Source organism: Oncorhynchus keta, chromosome 4 (assembly GCF_023373465.1).
Source record: "Oncorhynchus keta strain PuntledgeMale-10-30-2019 chromosome 4, Oket_V2, whole genome shotgun sequence".
Classification (NCBI taxonomy): domain Eukaryota; kingdom Metazoa; phylum Chordata; class Actinopteri; order Salmoniformes; family Salmonidae; genus Oncorhynchus; species Oncorhynchus keta.
This window is the reverse complement of record NC_068424.1, coordinates 73,233,420-73,250,765: the sequence shown is the minus strand read 5'-3', so window position 1 is coordinate 73,250,765 and position 17,346 is coordinate 73,233,420. Positions and strand designations below refer to the sequence as shown.

General features: G+C 46.2%; 1 protein-coding gene and 1 long non-coding RNA gene across 2 annotated transcripts in view; one reads left to right on the top strand and one right to left on the bottom strand.

The window, feature by feature from the left end:
- Positions 1-11,969: 11,969 nt before the first annotated feature.
- LOC127928129 (uncharacterized) lies at positions 11,970-14,335 on the top strand. The gene is made up of 3 exons (XR_008130526.1): positions 11,970-12,075; positions 12,200-12,408; positions 13,236-14,335. It is a non-coding gene; the product is annotated as an uncharacterized LOC127928129 (long non-coding RNA).
- A 403-nt stretch (positions 14,336-14,738) lies between these two features.
- Positions 14,739-17,346, bottom strand: part of LOC118376824 (beta-2 adrenergic receptor-like) — a 5,953-nt gene continuing 3,345 nt past the window's right edge. Inside the window, exon 2 of the mRNA XM_035763615.2 lies at positions 14,739-17,346. This exon is cut by the window's right edge and continues 1,722 nt beyond it. The gene's annotated coding sequence lies outside the window, so the exon portion shown is untranslated.

The following is a 17,346-nucleotide window of genomic DNA, read 5'->3' as shown; positions in this document are numbered from 1 at the left end:
CATCCAAAGGCCCCACACAAACAGATAGGCTCATCCAAAGGCGCCACACAAACAGATAGGCTCATCCAAAGGCCCCACACAAACAGATAGGCTCATCCAAAGGCCTCACAACAAACAGATAGGCTCATCCAAAGGCGCCACACAAACAGATAGGCTCATCCAAAGGCCCCACACAAACAGATAGGCTCATCCAAAGGCCCCACACAAACAGATAGGCTCATCCAAAGGCCCCACACAAACAGATAGGCTCATCCAAAGGCCTCACAACAAACAGATAGGCTCATCCAAAGGCCTCACAACAAACTGATAGGCTCATCCAAAGGCCCCACACAAACAGATAGGCTCATCCAAAGGCGCCACACAAACAGATAGGCTCATCCAAAGGCCTCACAACAAACTGATAGGCTCATCCAAAGGCCCCACACAAACAGATAGGCTCATCCAAAGGCGCCACACAAACAGATAGGCTCATCCAAAGGCGCCACACAAACAGATAGGCTCATCCAAAGGCCTCACACAAACAGATAGGCTCATCCAAAGGCCTCACACAAACAGATAGGCTCATCCAAAGGCCTCACAACAAACAGATAGGCTCATCCAAAGGCCTCACACAAACAGATAGGCTCATCCAAAGGCGCCACACAAACAGATAGGCTCATCCAAAGGCCTCACAACAAACAGATAGGCTCATCCAAAGGCCTCACACAAACAGATAGGCTCATCCAAAGGCGCCACACAAACAGATAGGCTCATCCAAAGGCCTCACAACAAACAGATAGGCTCATCCAAAGGCCCCACACAAACAGATAGGCTCATCCAAAGGCGCCACACAAACAGATAGGCTCATCCAAAGGCCCCACACAAACAGATAGGCTCATCCAAAGGCCCCACACAAACAGATAGGCTCATCCAAAGGCCCCACCCAAACAGATAGGCTCATCCAAAGGCCCCACCCAAACAGATAGGCTCATCCAAAGGCCCCACACAAACAGATAGGCTCATCCAAAGGCGCCACACAAACAGATAGGCTCATCCAAAGGCCCCACCCAAACAGATAGGCTCATCCAAAGGCCTCACACAAACAGATAGGCTCATCCAAAGGCCTCACCCAAACAGATAGGCTCATCCAAAGGCGCCACACAAACAGATAGGCTCATCCAAAGGCCTCACCCAAACAGATAGGCTCATCCAAAGGCCTCACCCAAACAGATAGGCTCATCCAAAGGCCCCACACAAACAGATTGGCTCATCCAAAGGCCTCACAACAAACTGATAGGCTCATCCAAAGGCCCCACACAAACTGATAGGCTCATCCAAAGGCGCCACACAAACAGATAGGCTCATCCAAAGGCGCCACACAAACAGATAGGCTCATCCAAAGGCCTCACAACAAACAGATAGGCTCATCCAAAGGCGCCACCCAAACAGATAGGCTCCTCCAAAGGCCCCACACAAACAGATAGGCTCATCCAAAGGCGCCACCCAAACAGATAGGCTCATCCAAAGGCCTCACAACAAACAGATAGGCTCCTCCAAAGGCCCCACACAAACAGATAGGCTCATCCAAAGGCGCCACCCAAACAGATAGGCTCATCCAAAGGCCCCACCCAAACAGATAGGCTCATCCAAAGGCCCCACCCAAACAGATAGGCTCATCCAAAGGCCCCACCCAAACAGATAGGCTCATCCAAAGGCCCCACCCAAACAGATAGGCTCATCCAAAGGCCCCACCCAAACAGATAGGCTCATCCAAAGGCCCCACCAAACAGATAGGCTCATCCAAAGGCCCCACCCAAACAGATAGGCTCATCCAAAGGCCCCACAACAAACAGATAGGCTCATCCAAAGGCCCCACACAAAAGATAGGCTCATCCAAAGGCCCCACCCAAACAGATAGGCTCATCCAAAGGCCCCACCCAAACAGATAGGCTCATCCAAAGGCCCCACACAAAAAGATAGGCTCATCCAAAGGCCCCACCCAAACAGATAGGCTCATCCAAAGGCCCCACCCAAACAGATAGGCTCATCCAAAGGCCCCACACAAACAGATAGGCTCATCCAAAGGCCCCACCCAAACAGATAGGCTCATCCAAAGGCCCCACACAAACAGATAGGCTCATCCAAAGGCCCCACACAAACAGATAGGCTCATCCAAAGGCCCCACACAAACAGATAGGCTCATCCAAAGGCCCCACACAAACAGATAGGCTCATCCAAAGGCGCCACCCAAACAGATAGGCTCATCCAAAGGCCCCACACAAACAGATAGGCTCATCCAAAGGCCTCACAACAAACAGATAGGCTCATCCAAAGGCCCCACACAAACAGATAGGCTCATCCAAAGGCCCCACCCAAACAGATAGGCTCATCCAAAGGCCTCACAACAAATAGATAGGCTCATCCAAAGGCCTCACAACAAACAGATAGGCTCATCCAAAGGCCCCACACAAACAGATAGGCTCCTCCAAAGGCCCCACCCAAACAGATAGGCTCATCCAAAGGCCCCACAACAAACAGATAGGCTCCTCCAAAGGCCCCACCCAAACAGATAGGCTCATCCAAAGGCCTCACCCAAACAGATAGGCTCATCCAAAGGCCCCACAACAAACAGATAGGCTCCTCCAAAGGCCCCACCCAAACAGATAGGCTCATCCAAAGGCCTCACCCAAACAGATAGGCTCATCCAAAGGCCTCACAACAAACAGATAGGCTCCTCCAAAGGCCCCACCCAAACAGATAGGCTCATCCAAAGGCCCCACACAAACAGATAGGCTCATCCAAAGGCCTCACAACAAACAGATAGTCTCTTCCAAAGGCCTCACAACAAACAGATAGGCTCATCCAAAGGCCTCACAACAAACAGATAGGCTCCTCCAAAGGCCCCACCCAAACAGATAGGCTCATCCAAAGGCCCCACACAAACAGATAGGCTCATCCAAAGGCCTCACAACAAAGATGGGACTTCTCAAGTTGAGGATAAGGTGCACATATGATTAATTTGGTTCAAATATTTATTTTGGTTGAAATAAGGAACAACTCTGAAAGTGTCTGAGGTATTCTTGCTAAACCTCGTCCCACATCTGTCTCTATTACTGGCCTTAGTGGTTAACAGAGTGGTTGTGTGTGTGTGTGTGTGTGGGGGGGGGGTCCTCAGAATAACAGAACTAATGTTCACTAGAGGACAACGTGTTATCTGGAGGTTGTCTGCTACAAGCTGTTTACTATTAACAGAATTTACTGCTAATTAAACACTCTATTGTGTGTGTGTGTGAGAGAGAGAGAGGGAGCCTGTACATCTGCAGTCAGGCATTAGCGTTAATTTGCATTTGAAGTGTATGAAAGCATCTGTTATTAAGGAATTATACAGCCTCTCTGTCATATGTGTATTTTGGTAAGGCGTCCCAAATGACCCCCTACCTAGGGCCCATAGGACCAGTCAATAGTAGTGCACTATATAGGGAATATGGTACCATCTGGGATGCAACCTTGGTGTTTTCAGATGAATGGATTAGTTCCGCTGTGTTTTTGTTCTGCAGATCAGAAGACAGAAAGAGCCCCAGGAACATTATGTCTACCTGTTACATTGAATGTCATTGGAGATTTGCACACAAATATAGTGTTCTGCCAAATGCAAAACAGTCACTTGCTCGGTGCACGCAAGTCTTTTGAGTGTGGGGTGGGCACAGCGTTAGCATTAGGCTTAGAGGTGGAGGTTAGTTTCAGGCTTAGAGGTTAGTAGTAGTTTCAACCGCTCTGTCATGGACATGACATGTTTTCCTGATGCCCACTGTTTAATGTCTCACCTGGCACAGGTTCATATCAGTTCACATGTATTACAGGGCTGAGTCACTGGCTTACTGGTGCTCTTTAATGCCGTCCCTAGGAGGGGTGCGTCACTTGAGTGGGTTGAGTCACTGACGTGATCTTCCTGTCTGGGTTGGCAGTCCCCCTTGGGTTGTGCCATGGCGGAGATCTTTGTGGGCTATACTCAGCCTTTTCTGAGGATGGTAAGTTGGTGGTTGAAGATATCCCTCTAGTGTTGTGGGGGCTGTGCTTTGGCAAAGTGGGTGGGGTTATATCCTTCCTGTTTGGCCCTGACGGGGGTATCATCGGATGGGGCCACAGTGTCTCCTGACCCCTCCTGTCTCATCCTCCAGTATTTATGCTGCAGTAGTTTATGTGTCTATGTGTCTATGTAGTTTATGTGTCGGGGGACTAGGGTTTGTTATATCTGGAGTACTGTCTCATCCGGTGTCCTGTGTGAATTTAAGTGTGCCCTCTCTAATTCTCTCTTTCTCTCTTTCTTTCTCTCTCTCTGAGGACCTGAGCCCTAGGACCATGCCTCAGAACTACGTGGCATGATGGCTCCTTGCTGTCACCAGTCCACCTGGCCGTGCTGCTGCTCCAGTTTCAACTGTCCTGCCTGCGGCAATGGAACCCTGACCTGTTCACCGGACGTGCTACCTGTCCCAGACCTGCTGTTTTCAACTCTCTAGAGACAGCAGTAGTGGTGGAGATACTCTTAATGATCGGCTATGAAAAACCAACTGACATTTACCCCTGAGGTGCTGACTTGCTGCACCCTCGACAACTACTGAGATTATTATTATTTGACCATGCTGGTCATTTATGAACATTTGAGCATCTTGGCCATGTTCTGTTATAATCTCCACCCGGCACAGCCAGAAGAGGACTGGCCACCCCTCATAGCCTGGTTCCTCTCTAGGCTTCTTGCTAGGTTTTGGCCTTTCTAGGGAGTTTTTCCTAGCCACTGTGCTTCTACACCTGCATTGCTTGCTGTTTGGGGTTTTAGGTTGGGTTTCTGTACAGCACTTTGAGATATCAGCTGATGTACAAAGGGCTATATAAATACATTTGATTTGATTTGATTGTTTTGAATGCACTACTTTTGACCAGGGCCCATGGGGCTCCCACTACTTTTGACCAGGGCCCATGGGGCTCCCACTACTTTTGACCAGGGTCCATGGGCCGTTTGGAAAACAGTCTGAGACTAGGAGCGTGTTGATGGCTTCGCCTCACTGCTATCTATCTCTTGTTGAGAACACAGAGTGATTAAGAAACAGGAGAGACACCTACTGTAATGCACAGTATGTATTCTAAACTGAACATCCAACAATGTGTTTTCATAAAACTAATGGCATTTCATTTGACAAGTAAAAAAATTGTATGATGGAGCTGTGTGTTTTAGAGTTAAAAGATGTAACTTTCTCCCATCGGAACTCATTATCTGGAAGTTTAATTTCCATTCCATTAAAATTGATCAAATTTTGCTGCCACTGAAATGTCCTAGTCCATGAACGTGTAATAGTCCATCAGAACCAACGGAAGAGAATGTTTTGTCTGTAGAACTTTCAATCAGCATTCTAACCAGGACCTCCATTCTGCTGCCACAATATGAAGCCATTTTCATCTTAATTCAACAGATTTTCTGTTTGAATGAAGCAGCACCCAGTTTCTCTCTCTCTCCCTTTCACCTTTTTTCTTCATCTGTCTGTCACTCCCCCCTCTATTTATCCTCTTGCTTGTTCTCTATGGCCGTTTTATGAGTCAGTATATCTACGTCTTCTGGACTGACAGAATACAGATGTTCATTCAAATGTGATCATTTGGAATCTTGGACAGATGCACGGTCTCGATATTAACAGATTTATTTTTTACAATATCCTTCCCTCCATCCCTCCATCCCTCCATCCCTCCATCTCTCCATCCGTCCATCCCTCCATCTCTTCATCTCTCCATCCATCCATCCCTCCATCTCTCCATCTCTCCATCTCTACATCCATCCATCCCTCCAGCTCTTCATCTCTCCATCTCTCCATCTCTACATCCATCCATCCCTCCAGCTCTTCATCCCTCCATCTCTCCATCTCTCCATCTCTCCATCCCTCCAGCTCTTCATCCCTCCATCTCTCCATCTCTCCATCTCCCCATCTCTCCATCCCTCAATCTCTCCATCCCTCAATCTCTCCATCCCTCCATTGCTTTCACTCTAGTTACATGCCCTTGTCCCACTTTCCCATACTGAAATAGCTGGTTGCCCCAGTTCAGTCAGACCGCTACATACATATAGTACAAACTAATATCCCTTTTCTTTAGGGGGGAATTTCTCAATCTACAGTGAGTGACAGGGGCCTTAATTTGTTTGTTTTGCTTCGGTGTTGTTCTGTATGCCCTTTAAGTTAATGGGTGTATATACCATGATCTGCCGTTAATAACGATTCAGCATGCCCCCCCCCATAGAGAGAGAGAAATGGGTATGGTGGGAAATGGAGGCCCAGAACCTGGAATGACACATCAGGGAACTCTCTGTACAAACAACAGTATTTTATACCACAGTAGGATCATGTAACAGACTGCACAGAGACTCATGTTCCATGGATGGCTTATCATATAGAAATACCATTGGGCTGATTTAGAACAGCGGTAGGCCACTAATTTGTACACCAAATTGAACAAAACTAAGCCCAAAATAAGACTGCACTTGAAAATAGAAATAATTTAATGCCTTGATTACATTGAGGCATTTGGTGGGAATACTTGGGAACAGATTTCCTAAATATATAAACCTTTTGGGGGGCCAAACAAAATCATTTGCAGGTCGGTTTTGGCGCGCGGGCTGCCTGATCGCTGACCCCTGATTGAGAATGTTAGTGATCTGTTTTGGTGCACGGGCTGCCTGATCGCCGACCCCTGATTTAGAATGTTAGTGATCTGTTTTGGTGCGCGGGGCTGCCTGATCGCCGACCCCTGATTGAGAATGTTAGTGATCTGTTTTGGTGCGCGGGGCTGCCTGATCGCCGACCCCTGATTGAGAATGTTAGTGATCTGTTTTGGCGCGCGGGCTGCCTGATCGCCGACCCCTGATTTAGAATGTTAGTGATCTGTTTTGGCAGGATACAGCAGATTGTTTTCTATGATTACATGTATGGAAGAGACATAGCACACATCCTGATATTCTCTAGAGACAATTTTATGTGAATCTTCCATCAAACCTAATGTTTTACTCACGCTATCGGTTACGCAATATAATGTGACAGTTATTTTGAACTATACCAACTCTTTGGCCTTGTGGTTACAGTGTCCGTTCTGAGATTGGAAGGTTGGGAATTTGATCCTGGGCCGAGTCACAACAAAGGATGCTTGGCACTCAACATTAAGGAGACAGATTTGGGGTAACGGCCCTAAGGCAAACTAGCATCCTTGTCCAGGGGGTTTACTTGTACACCAAGCTGCCTCAGGAATAGAAGATCTGCTCCTATGAGCTGATCTGGCTCAGCCAAGGCTTCATACTTGTAGTCAAGATGATGATGAACTGGTATTATAAAATACTATGTGTTTTGCAGTTATTGAACGAGTGGATGTTTGGAGAATAAACAAAAAACACTAGTAACATCCAACAAATAGATAATTTATTACTCCAAACGTCATCAGAGCATTTCATAAATACCACAGGACATTAGAACTTGGGACGTTAACCCAACCAAAACCTTGCACAAAATATCTTGAAAAGAAACATATAGTAAACATTGAACTGATACAACACTTCCATTCAGACGACACAGCAAGTCCACCTACAGATACAGATAAGCCTATTTGATGTATGAAGTGTGATTGTGACATCTAAATGGTCTCTAATGGCACCCTTTTGCCTATGTAGTGCACTACGTTTGAAGAGAGCCCTATGGGCCCTGTAGGGAATAGGGTGCCATTTGGGATGCAACTTAAGAGTATTTAGTCTGTGGTAGCATAAACATTAATGACTAGACACTGGCATAGGTACACAGTTATGTACACTTAAACAACAACAAATAAAACAGCTTCTATTACCTGAACAGCCATCAGTAGCCGTCTCCCAGGGGATGCACACTCACTGACACAAGCTATCACACCCCTCATACTCACAAAGCTCATACACTCACACACGCAGGCATACAAGCAGCCGCCGGTGCTATCCAGTGTCGTAAATAAATTGAACCACTGGACGTTTCCCGTTTCACATTGAGAATTGAAATACTGTACTCCCGACACAGCTCATTCTGATATTTCTACTACTGTACTTTGTGTTTAGTTAAACTGTTTAATACAAATCGCATATTTATTTATACACCAGATTCTTGACATAGCTCAGTGGTGATATTTTGATACTGAAGTACCTTGGTAAAAATACTTTAAAGTACTCCTTAAAAGTCGTTTTTGAGGTATCTATACTTTACTATTTCTATTTTTGACAACTTTCTTTTTTTTACTACATTCCTAAAGAAAATAATGTACTTTTTACTCCATACATTTTCCCTGACCCTCAAAAGTACCCGTTACATTTTTTATGCCTTGCAGGACATACTTTTTTTTCACTTCATGCATTTATCAAGAGAACATCCCTGGTCTTCCCTGGTGCCTATGATCTGGCTGACTCACTGAACACACATGCCTTGTTGGTAAATTGTCTGAATGTTGGAGTGTGTCCCTGGCTAACTGTGCATTTTAAAAACAAGAAAATGGTGCTGTCTGGTTTGCTTAATATAAGGAATTTGAAATGATTTATACTTTTTACTTTTGATACTTAAGTATATTTTTAGCAATTACATGTACTTTTGATACTGAAGTATATTTAAAACCATATACTTTTAGACTTTTAGTAGGATTTTAATTTAATGAGTGACTTTAAATTTTACTTGAGTCATTTTCAATTAAGGTACAGTATCTTTACTTTTACTCAAATATGACAACTGGGTACCTTTTCAACCACTGACTAATATACAGTATGTACTGCTGCACATATCATTCTCAGTAGATCTAGTGTAAATCCTCCTGTGTATATACGTATCGATTGCATCTACATTACTTTTACAGGGCCATTTGGGTTGTTAATTGTCCCGACTTTCTTGATATCTTTTTTTTGTTTAAGTTTTAAAAAATGTTTTATTATTATTTGTGTACTTGTTCGACATTTTACTGCATATTGTCAGGAACTAGAGATGTACGTAAGCATTTCATAACATCCGCTAAACTGTGGACACAAACTATACACCTTGATTTGTACCGTAGTGGAACCTGATTCACCAACTTAGCAGTAGTTAAGTGTATGATGTCTAGCAGTTTATGTTGGTAGACGTGTGTGTGTGTGTGTGTGTGTGTGTGTGTGTGTGTGTGTGTGTGTGTGTGTGTGTGTGTGTGTGTGTGTGTGTGTGTGTGTGTGTGTGTGTGTGTGTGTGTGTGTGTGTGTGTCTGGGTGGTCCTAATGCCACCCCTACATGGTGCTAGGCTGAATGCTGCAGAGTCAGCTAGTTGGTTCTAGAATCATTGCACATAATGACATCGTCTCTCTCTCAGTTTGGCTGTCTGGAGACAGATTTTATACTACACCACCTTATTTAGGAAACACACACAGGGCCGGCCCTAGGCATAAGAAACATAGGCAACCAGTTTTTGGGGAACTCATTCTCAGGTTAATGTTGAGCGTTAGAACAGTACAATAAACAAGGTGTAATTTCGAAATTTGGTTGTGCATCCAGAGTTTTTGTGTAGAAATGCAGGACATTTGCTGTAAAATTGCACATTTATCTCTCCACCCAATGTCTCGAGGTGCAGCAAGGTGCAAGGTATATGTCCAGGAGAGGACCAGGAGGGAGCAGAGTATATGTTCAGGAGAGGACCAGGAGGGACCAGAGTAGATGTCCAGGAGAGGACTAGGAGGGAGCAGTGTAGATGTCCAGGAGATGACTCCAAATTAACAGCGTAGATGTCCAGGAGAGGACCAGGAGGGAGCAGAGTAGATGTCCAGGAGAGGACCAGGAGGGAGCAGAGTAGATGTCCAGGAGAGGACCGGGAGGGAGCAGAGTAGATGTCCAGGAGAGGACCGGGAGGGAGCAGAGTAGATGTCCAGGAGAGGACCGGGAGGGAGCAGAGTAGATGTCCAGGAGAGGACAGGGAGGGAGCAGAGTAGATGTCCAGGAGAGGACCAGGGGGGAGCAGAGTAGATGTCCAGGAGAGGACCGGGAGGGAGCAGAGTAGATGTCCAGGAGAGGACCGGGAGGGAGCAGAGTAGATGTCCAGGAGAGGACCAGGGGGGAGCAGAGTAGATGTCCAGGAGAGGACCGGGAGGGAGCAGAGTAGATGTCCAGGAGAGGACCAGGGGGGAGCAGAGTAGATGTCCAGGAGAGGACCGGGAGGGAGCAGAGTAGATGTCCAGGAGAGGACCAGGAGGGAGCAGAGTAGATGTCCAGGAGAGGACCAGGGGGGAGCAGAGTAGATGTCCAGGAGAGGACCAGGAGGGAGCAGAGTAGATGTCCAGGAGAGGACCAGGGGGGAGCAGAGTAGATGACCTGTTTATGCTAGATGTTCCTCTTTAGAAGCTTTTCTTTTTTTGACACAAAGACCACCGCATTAAAGAAACGGCACTGAAATGTCCAATACTCACAGACAAACACAGAGCACACATGCACGCTTTTACAGGGGAATGCCTACCCTCTGGATTTGCATTTATTCAAATATGGGTTCTTTATGTTCAAGTCTAAAACCATGTTTTCTTTTCAATGTGTGGGTCTTTTCTGTATAATTTTCAGTTTTTGTAGGCTGCTGCTGCAAATGTAGTGGGATGGTCGGGTTACTAGATTTGCACATTCCACACAACAATAAACATTTAAATAATGAATGCTTTTTATCATTTATTAATGAATAAAAAAACGAAATTCAATAAAAAACGGTGTTTATTTGCTATCACACATTGACCCATACTGACAGATTTTTTGTGCTGCAGGGATTTTGACAACAATTGGTTCCGGCCAAAGCTACAGTACAGGACAAAGAGATTCATCCAAAAGAACAAAGTTCACAGTTTCAACACCATCATTTGACAACACTTGAGACGCAAAGCCACAACATACAGGCCACTAAAACTGTTTTAGACAGGTAGAAAACAGCCTGGCCAACAGTAGCTACATTTAGCGTGGTTATACTATTGTCATAGCACACTGTTGATCACAAGACTGTTTACAGCTAGGGGAAGTGGTCGGGGTTATGTCTTAAACAGCTAGGGGAGGTGGTCGGGGTTATGTCTTAAACAGCCAGGGGAGGTGGTCGGGTTATGCCTTAAACAGCCAGGGGAGGTGATCGGGGTTATGTCTTAAACAGCCAGGGGAGGTGATCGGGGTTATGTCTTAAACAGCCAGGGGAAGTGGTCGGGGTTATGTCTTAAAGAGCCAGGGGAAGTGGTCAGGGTTATGTCTTAAACAGCCAGGGGAAGTGGTCGGGGTTATGTCTTAAACAGCCAGGGAAGTGGTCGGTATGTCTTAAACAGCCAGGGGAAGTGGTCGGGGTTATGTCTTAAACAGCCAGGGGAAGTGGTCGGGGGTCTTAAACAGCCAGGGGAAGTGGTTAAACAGCCAGGGGAAGTGGTCAGGTTATGTCTTAAACAGCCAGGGGAAGTGGTCGGGGTTATGTCTTAAACAGCTAGGGAAGTGGTGGTCAGGGGAAGTGGTTGGGGTTATGTCTTAAACAGCTAGGGGAAGTGGTCGGGGGGTTATGTCTTAAACAGCCAGGGGAAGTGGTCGGGGTTATGTCTTAAACAGCAGGGAAGTGGTCAGGGGTCTTAAACAGCCAGGGGAAGTGGTCGGGGTTATGTCTTAAACAGCCAGGGGAAGTGGTCGGGGTTATGTCTTAAACAGCCAGGGGAAGTGGTCGGGGTTATGTCTTAAACAGCCAGGGGAAGTGGTCAGGGTTATGTCTTAAACAGCCAGGGGAAGTGGTCGGGGTTATGTCTTAAACAGCCAGGGGAAGTGGTCGGGGTTATGTCTTAAACAGCCAGGGGAAGTGGTCAGGGTTATGTCTTAAACAGCCAGGGGAAGTGGTCGGGGTTATGTCTTAAACAGCCAGGGGAAGTGGTCGGGGTTATGTCTTAAACAGCCAGGGGAAGTGGTCAGGGTTATGTCTTAAACAGCCAGGGGAAGTGGTCGGGGGAAGTGGTCGGGGTTATGTCTTAAACAGCCAGGGGAAGTGGTCGGGGTTATGTCTTAAACAGCCAGGGGAAGTGGTCGGGGTTATGTCTTAAACAGCCATGTCTTAAACAGCCAGGGGAAGTGGTCGGGGTTATGTCAGGGGAAGTGGTCGGGGTTAAACAGCCAGGGGAAGTGGTCGGGGTTATGTCTTAAACAAACAGCGGGGTTATGTCTTAAACAGCCAGGGGAAGTGGTCGGGGTTATGTCTTAAACAGCCAGGGGAAGTGGTCGGGGTTATGTCTTAAACAGCCAGGGGAAGTGGTCAGGGTTATGTCTTAAACAGCCAGGGGAAGTGGTCGGGGTTATGTCTTAAACAGCCAGGGGAAGTGGTCGGGGTTATGTCTTAAACAGCCAGGGGAAGTGGTCAGGGTTATGTCTTAAACAGCCAGGGGAAGTGGTCGGGGTTATGTCTTAAACAGCCAGGGAAGTGGAGGGTTATGTCTTAAACAGCCAGGGAAGTGTTATGTCTTAAACAGCCAGGGGGTGGTATGTCTTAAACAGCCAGGGGAAGTGGTCAGGGTTATGTCTTAAACAGCCAGGGGAAGTGGTCGGGGTTATGTCTTAAACAGCCAGGGGAAGTTGTCAGGGTTATGTCTTAAACAGCTAGGGGAAGTGGTCGGGGTTATGTCTTAAACAGCTAGGGGAAGTGGTCGGGGTCATGTCTTAAACAGCTAGGGGAAGTGGTCGGGGTTATGTCTTAAACAGCCAGGGGAAGTGGTCGGGGCTGTCTTAAACAGCTAGGGGAGGTGGTCGGGGCTATGTGAAAAACAGCCAGGGGAGGTGGTCGGGGCTATGTCTTAAACAGCTAGGGGAAGTGGTCGGGGTTATGTCTTAAACAGCCAGGGGAGGTGGTCGGGGCTATGTGAAAAACAGCTAGGGGAGGTGGTCGGGGTTATGTCTTAAACAGCCAGGGGAGGTGGTCGGGGTAATGTCTTAAACAGCTAGGGGAAGTGGTCGGGGCTATGTGAAAAACAGCTAGGGGAGGTGGTCGGGGTAATGTCTTAAACAGCTAGGGGAGGTGGTCGGGGTAATGTCTTAAACAGCTAGGGGAGGTGGTCGGGGTTATGTCTTAAACAGCTAGGGGAAGTGGTCGAGTTATGTCTTAAACAGCCAGGGGAGGTGGTCGGGGCTATGTGAAAAACAGCTAGGGGAAATGGTTGGGGTAATGTCTTAAACAGCTAGGGGAAGTGGTCGGGGTTATGTCTTAAACAGCTAGGGGAGGTGGTCGGGGTTATGTCTTAAACAGCTAGGGGAAGTGGTCGGGGTTATGTCTTAAACAGCTAGGGGAGGTGGTCGGGGTTATGTCTTAAATAGCAAGGGGAAGTGGTCGGAGTAATGTCTTAAACAGCTAGGGGAAATGGTCGGGGTTATGTCTTAAACAGCTAGGGGAAGTGGTCAGGGTATGTCTTAAACAGCTAGGGGAAGTGGTCGGGGTAATGTCTTAAACAGCTAGGGGAAGTGGTCAGGGTATGTCTTAAACAGCTAGGGGAAGTGGTCGGGGTAATGTCTTAAACAACGCCTCTGCTAAAATTGGCCTACTCTCTCCTTCCGCATCTGCAGTGTGATCAAGCTGTAGATCATAGAGCTGCCTGGCTGGTCAGAGGAAGGGGTGTTACATCCAAAACAACACCTCTGATAAATGTTGTTTTGCCTCTCTTCAAGTGGCTGACTCATACCCTATGCACTATATTATGCACTACTGTTGACAGAAGCCGATAGTGAACACACACCATACAGTATGGCACAGGTCAAAAGTACTTCCCTTATGATGAGTAAACTCAGGTATCATTTAGGACACAGCCACCGACACTTGAGGAGTGTGGGGAATAGATGTGCCATTAGAGACTTGTTCTTCCTGCTAACTGTCTGGCAGACTGGGGGAACGTTAAACATCCCAATCTTGAGATCGCTCCTTGCCTGCAGCTGTTGTTTAGAAGGGAGGGAGTCTTCTGATTCCCCGGCTAAACAGCGGAGATAATGGATTTATCCCCTGTTTATCGGCCTGGACAGGGCTCAGCTCTGCAACAACACAGGAATTTCCTGGATAAAAAAGACCAGAGAGGGAGAGAGAGAGAGGGAGAGAAAGTGAGAGTGAGAGAGAAAGAGAGAGAGAAAAAGAGAAAGAGAAATGGGAGAGGAGAGGAGATAAAAGACAGGGAGAGAGAGATACAGAGAAAGAAGAGAGAGATACAGAGAGAGAAGAGAGAGATACAGAGAGAGATACAGAGAGAAGAGAGAGATACGGAGAGAGAAGAGAGAGATACAGAGAGAGATACAGAGAGAGAAGAGAGAGAAGGGAGAGATACAGAGGGAGATACAGAGAGAAGAGAGAGATACAGAGAGAGAAGAGAGTGATACAGAGGGAGATACAGAGAAAGAAGAGAGAGATACAGAGAGAGAAGAGAGAGATACAGAGAGAGAAGAGAGAGACAGAGAAAGAAGAGAGAGATACAGAGAGAAGAGAGTGATACAGAGAGAGAAGAGAGATACAGAGAGAGAAGAGAGAGATACAGAGAGAGAAGAGAGATACAGAGAGAGAAGAGAGAGATACAGAGAGAAGAGATAGATACAGAGAGAGAAGAGAGAGATACATAGAGAGAAGAGAGAGATACAGAGAGAGAAGAGAGAGATACAGAGAGAGAAGAGAGAGACACAGAGAAAGAAGAGAGAGATACAGAGAGAGAAGAGAGAGATACAGAGAGAGAAGAGAGATACAGAGAGAGAAGAGAGAGATACAGAGAGAGAAGAGAGACACAGAGAAAGAAGAGAGAGATACAGAGAGAGAAGAGAGACACAGAGAGAGAAGAGAGAGACACAGAGAAAGAAGAGAGAGATACAGAGAGAGAAGAGAGAGATACAGAGAGAGAAGAGAGAGATACAGAGAGAAGAGAGAGATACAGAGAGAAGAGAGAGACACAGAGAAAGAAGAGAGAGATACAGAGAGAGAAGAGAGACACAGAGAGAGAAGAGAGAGATACAGAGAGAGAAGAGAGAGACACCGAGAAAGAAGAGAGAGATACAGAGAGAGAAGAGAGAGATACAGAGAGAGAAGAGAGAGATACAGAGAGAGAAGAGAGAGATACAGAGAGAGAAGAAAGATAGAAAGAGAGAGAAGAGAGATACAGAGAGAGAAGAGAGAGATACAGAGAGAGAAGAGAGAGACACAGAGAAAGAAGAGAGAGATACAGAGAGAGAAGAGAGAGATACAGAGAGAGAAGAGAGAGATACAGAGAGAGAAGAGAGAGATACAGAGAGAAGAGAGAGATACAGAGAGAGAAGAGAGATACAGAGAGAGAAGAGAGAGATACAGAGAGAGAAGAGAGAGATACAGAGAGAGAAGAAAGATAGAAAGAGAGAGAAACTTCAAACGAATCAGACGTCATCAACATCTGTAGAACCAGGTCATTGTCTAGTCAGATCATTGCGCAGATTTCCTGAACGATCCAGACTTCCGTTTACTTTGGAAAAACTCTGGAAAACTTCACTGAGATCCAAAGACCCACCAGCAATCACATCCTGATCAGAAACATCTCAATCTCATCTCAGTCCACCTGTTGTCTCATTCATATTTACTGGCTGACCACATAGGATCCTGGTCAAAAGTAGTGCACTAGATAGGGAAGTGTGTGTTATTTCTGACGCAGCCTGCCTAGGTCCTGTAAGCAGCACCTCTAGGGCAGGAGACAGGGACACTGTTATCTCTGGCCTGGTTCCACAGACTGTTTGTTATTCCATGGAGTCAGTCTGTACCCTACCCTCCGATCACTGAGGAAACGACTGACTCTGCCCTCAGTAAAACAGGCTACTTCCCAGAACGACAACGACAGATACAGTCAACAAACCACAGACTAACCACTGACTTCTGCTAGCAACACTGGGAGACCTGGGAGAGGAAATGGTCTTCTGTGAAGCAGGGTAAAGATAGAGCAGATAGTTGACGACAGGTGACGGGATGGCTGCTGTGACACTGGGATCAGATTAATAAGGCAAAGTGAAGGGAAAGTGTGGCTCAGCAGCGATTATCATCATGTCAATTAATGCAAAAGCCTTGTGTGTCCAACTCTACACATAAAGATATATTGTACACCAGAGATAAGGCATATGGTGATGCCTAGAGGTACTCCAACCTCAATACTGTGGTGCCAGAATCACACAGGCTTTGAAAAGTGATTGAAGTCACTAAAGTCACAACTTACGACCACTATTTTGCAACAACAACAACAAACAATAACCATATTTGTGACTCATATCATTGACTTATCAAAAGGAATCGCACAGGACAAGACAATTCTGTTTCTCAACAGGCACCCTGAGGCAAGTGTTCGTTTCCCCGTCTCTATACATCAAAGCTATTGTAAATATTCTACGAATGTAAAACCTCCGATAATATCTGAAAACTCCTCCTTAATTAACTAGCAATAAATATTAATGTGGAGAGAAGGAAGCAGTGCCTTCTGGAGAGAACATTGCCAGCATGTTTGAGAAGGGAGGTTTTGAGAAGGGAGACTGAGAAGAGAGGTTTTGAGAAGGGAGATTTTGAGAAGGGAGACTGAGAAGGGAGGTTTGAGAAGGGAGGTTTTGAGAAGGGAGATTTTGAGAAGGGAGACTGAGAAGGGAGGTTTTGAGAAGGGAGATTTTGAGAAGGGAGGTTTGAGGAGTGAGGTTTTGAGAAGCGAGATTTTGAGGAGTGAGGTTTTGAGAAGGGAGGCTTTGAGTGAGGCTTTGAAAAGGGAGATTTTGAGAAGAGAGTTTTTGAGAAGGGAGGTTTGAGGAGTGAGGTTTTGAGAAGCGAGATTTTGAGGAGTGAGGTTTTGAGGAGTGAGGTTTTGAGAAGGGAGGTTTTGAGGAGTGAGGTTTTGAGAAGGGAGGTTTTGAGAAGGGAGGTTTTGAGGAGTGAGGTTTTGAGGAGTGAGGTTTTGAGAAGGGAGGTTTTGAGAAGTGAGGTTTCGGCAGGGGAGAGAGAGACGGGTTCTACCACACCTGTCACCATTCCCCTGGGTTATTCTCGTATCTCATGAAGCCAGAGGAATTATGAGCAGAACAGAACTCTGCTCTCTAAAGATGTTGGCCGTGTTTTTTGTAATTTTTTTTGTAATTTTCTGCGCAGTGTTTTTATCTGCATGAATTCCGCTGATGTTGAAAAATGTTTATATCTTGTGTGAAACGCAAGAAAATGGTTAATGTAAAAACAAAGGGGGCATGGTCCATGTCTCTCAGTAGTAAAGGTGTGTGTGTCTCTCTCTCTCTCTCTCTCTCTTTAACTGTTCATAATATATGCCGTTCAGCAGACGCTTTTATAAAATGTTCATACATTTCACTTATGAGTGGCCCC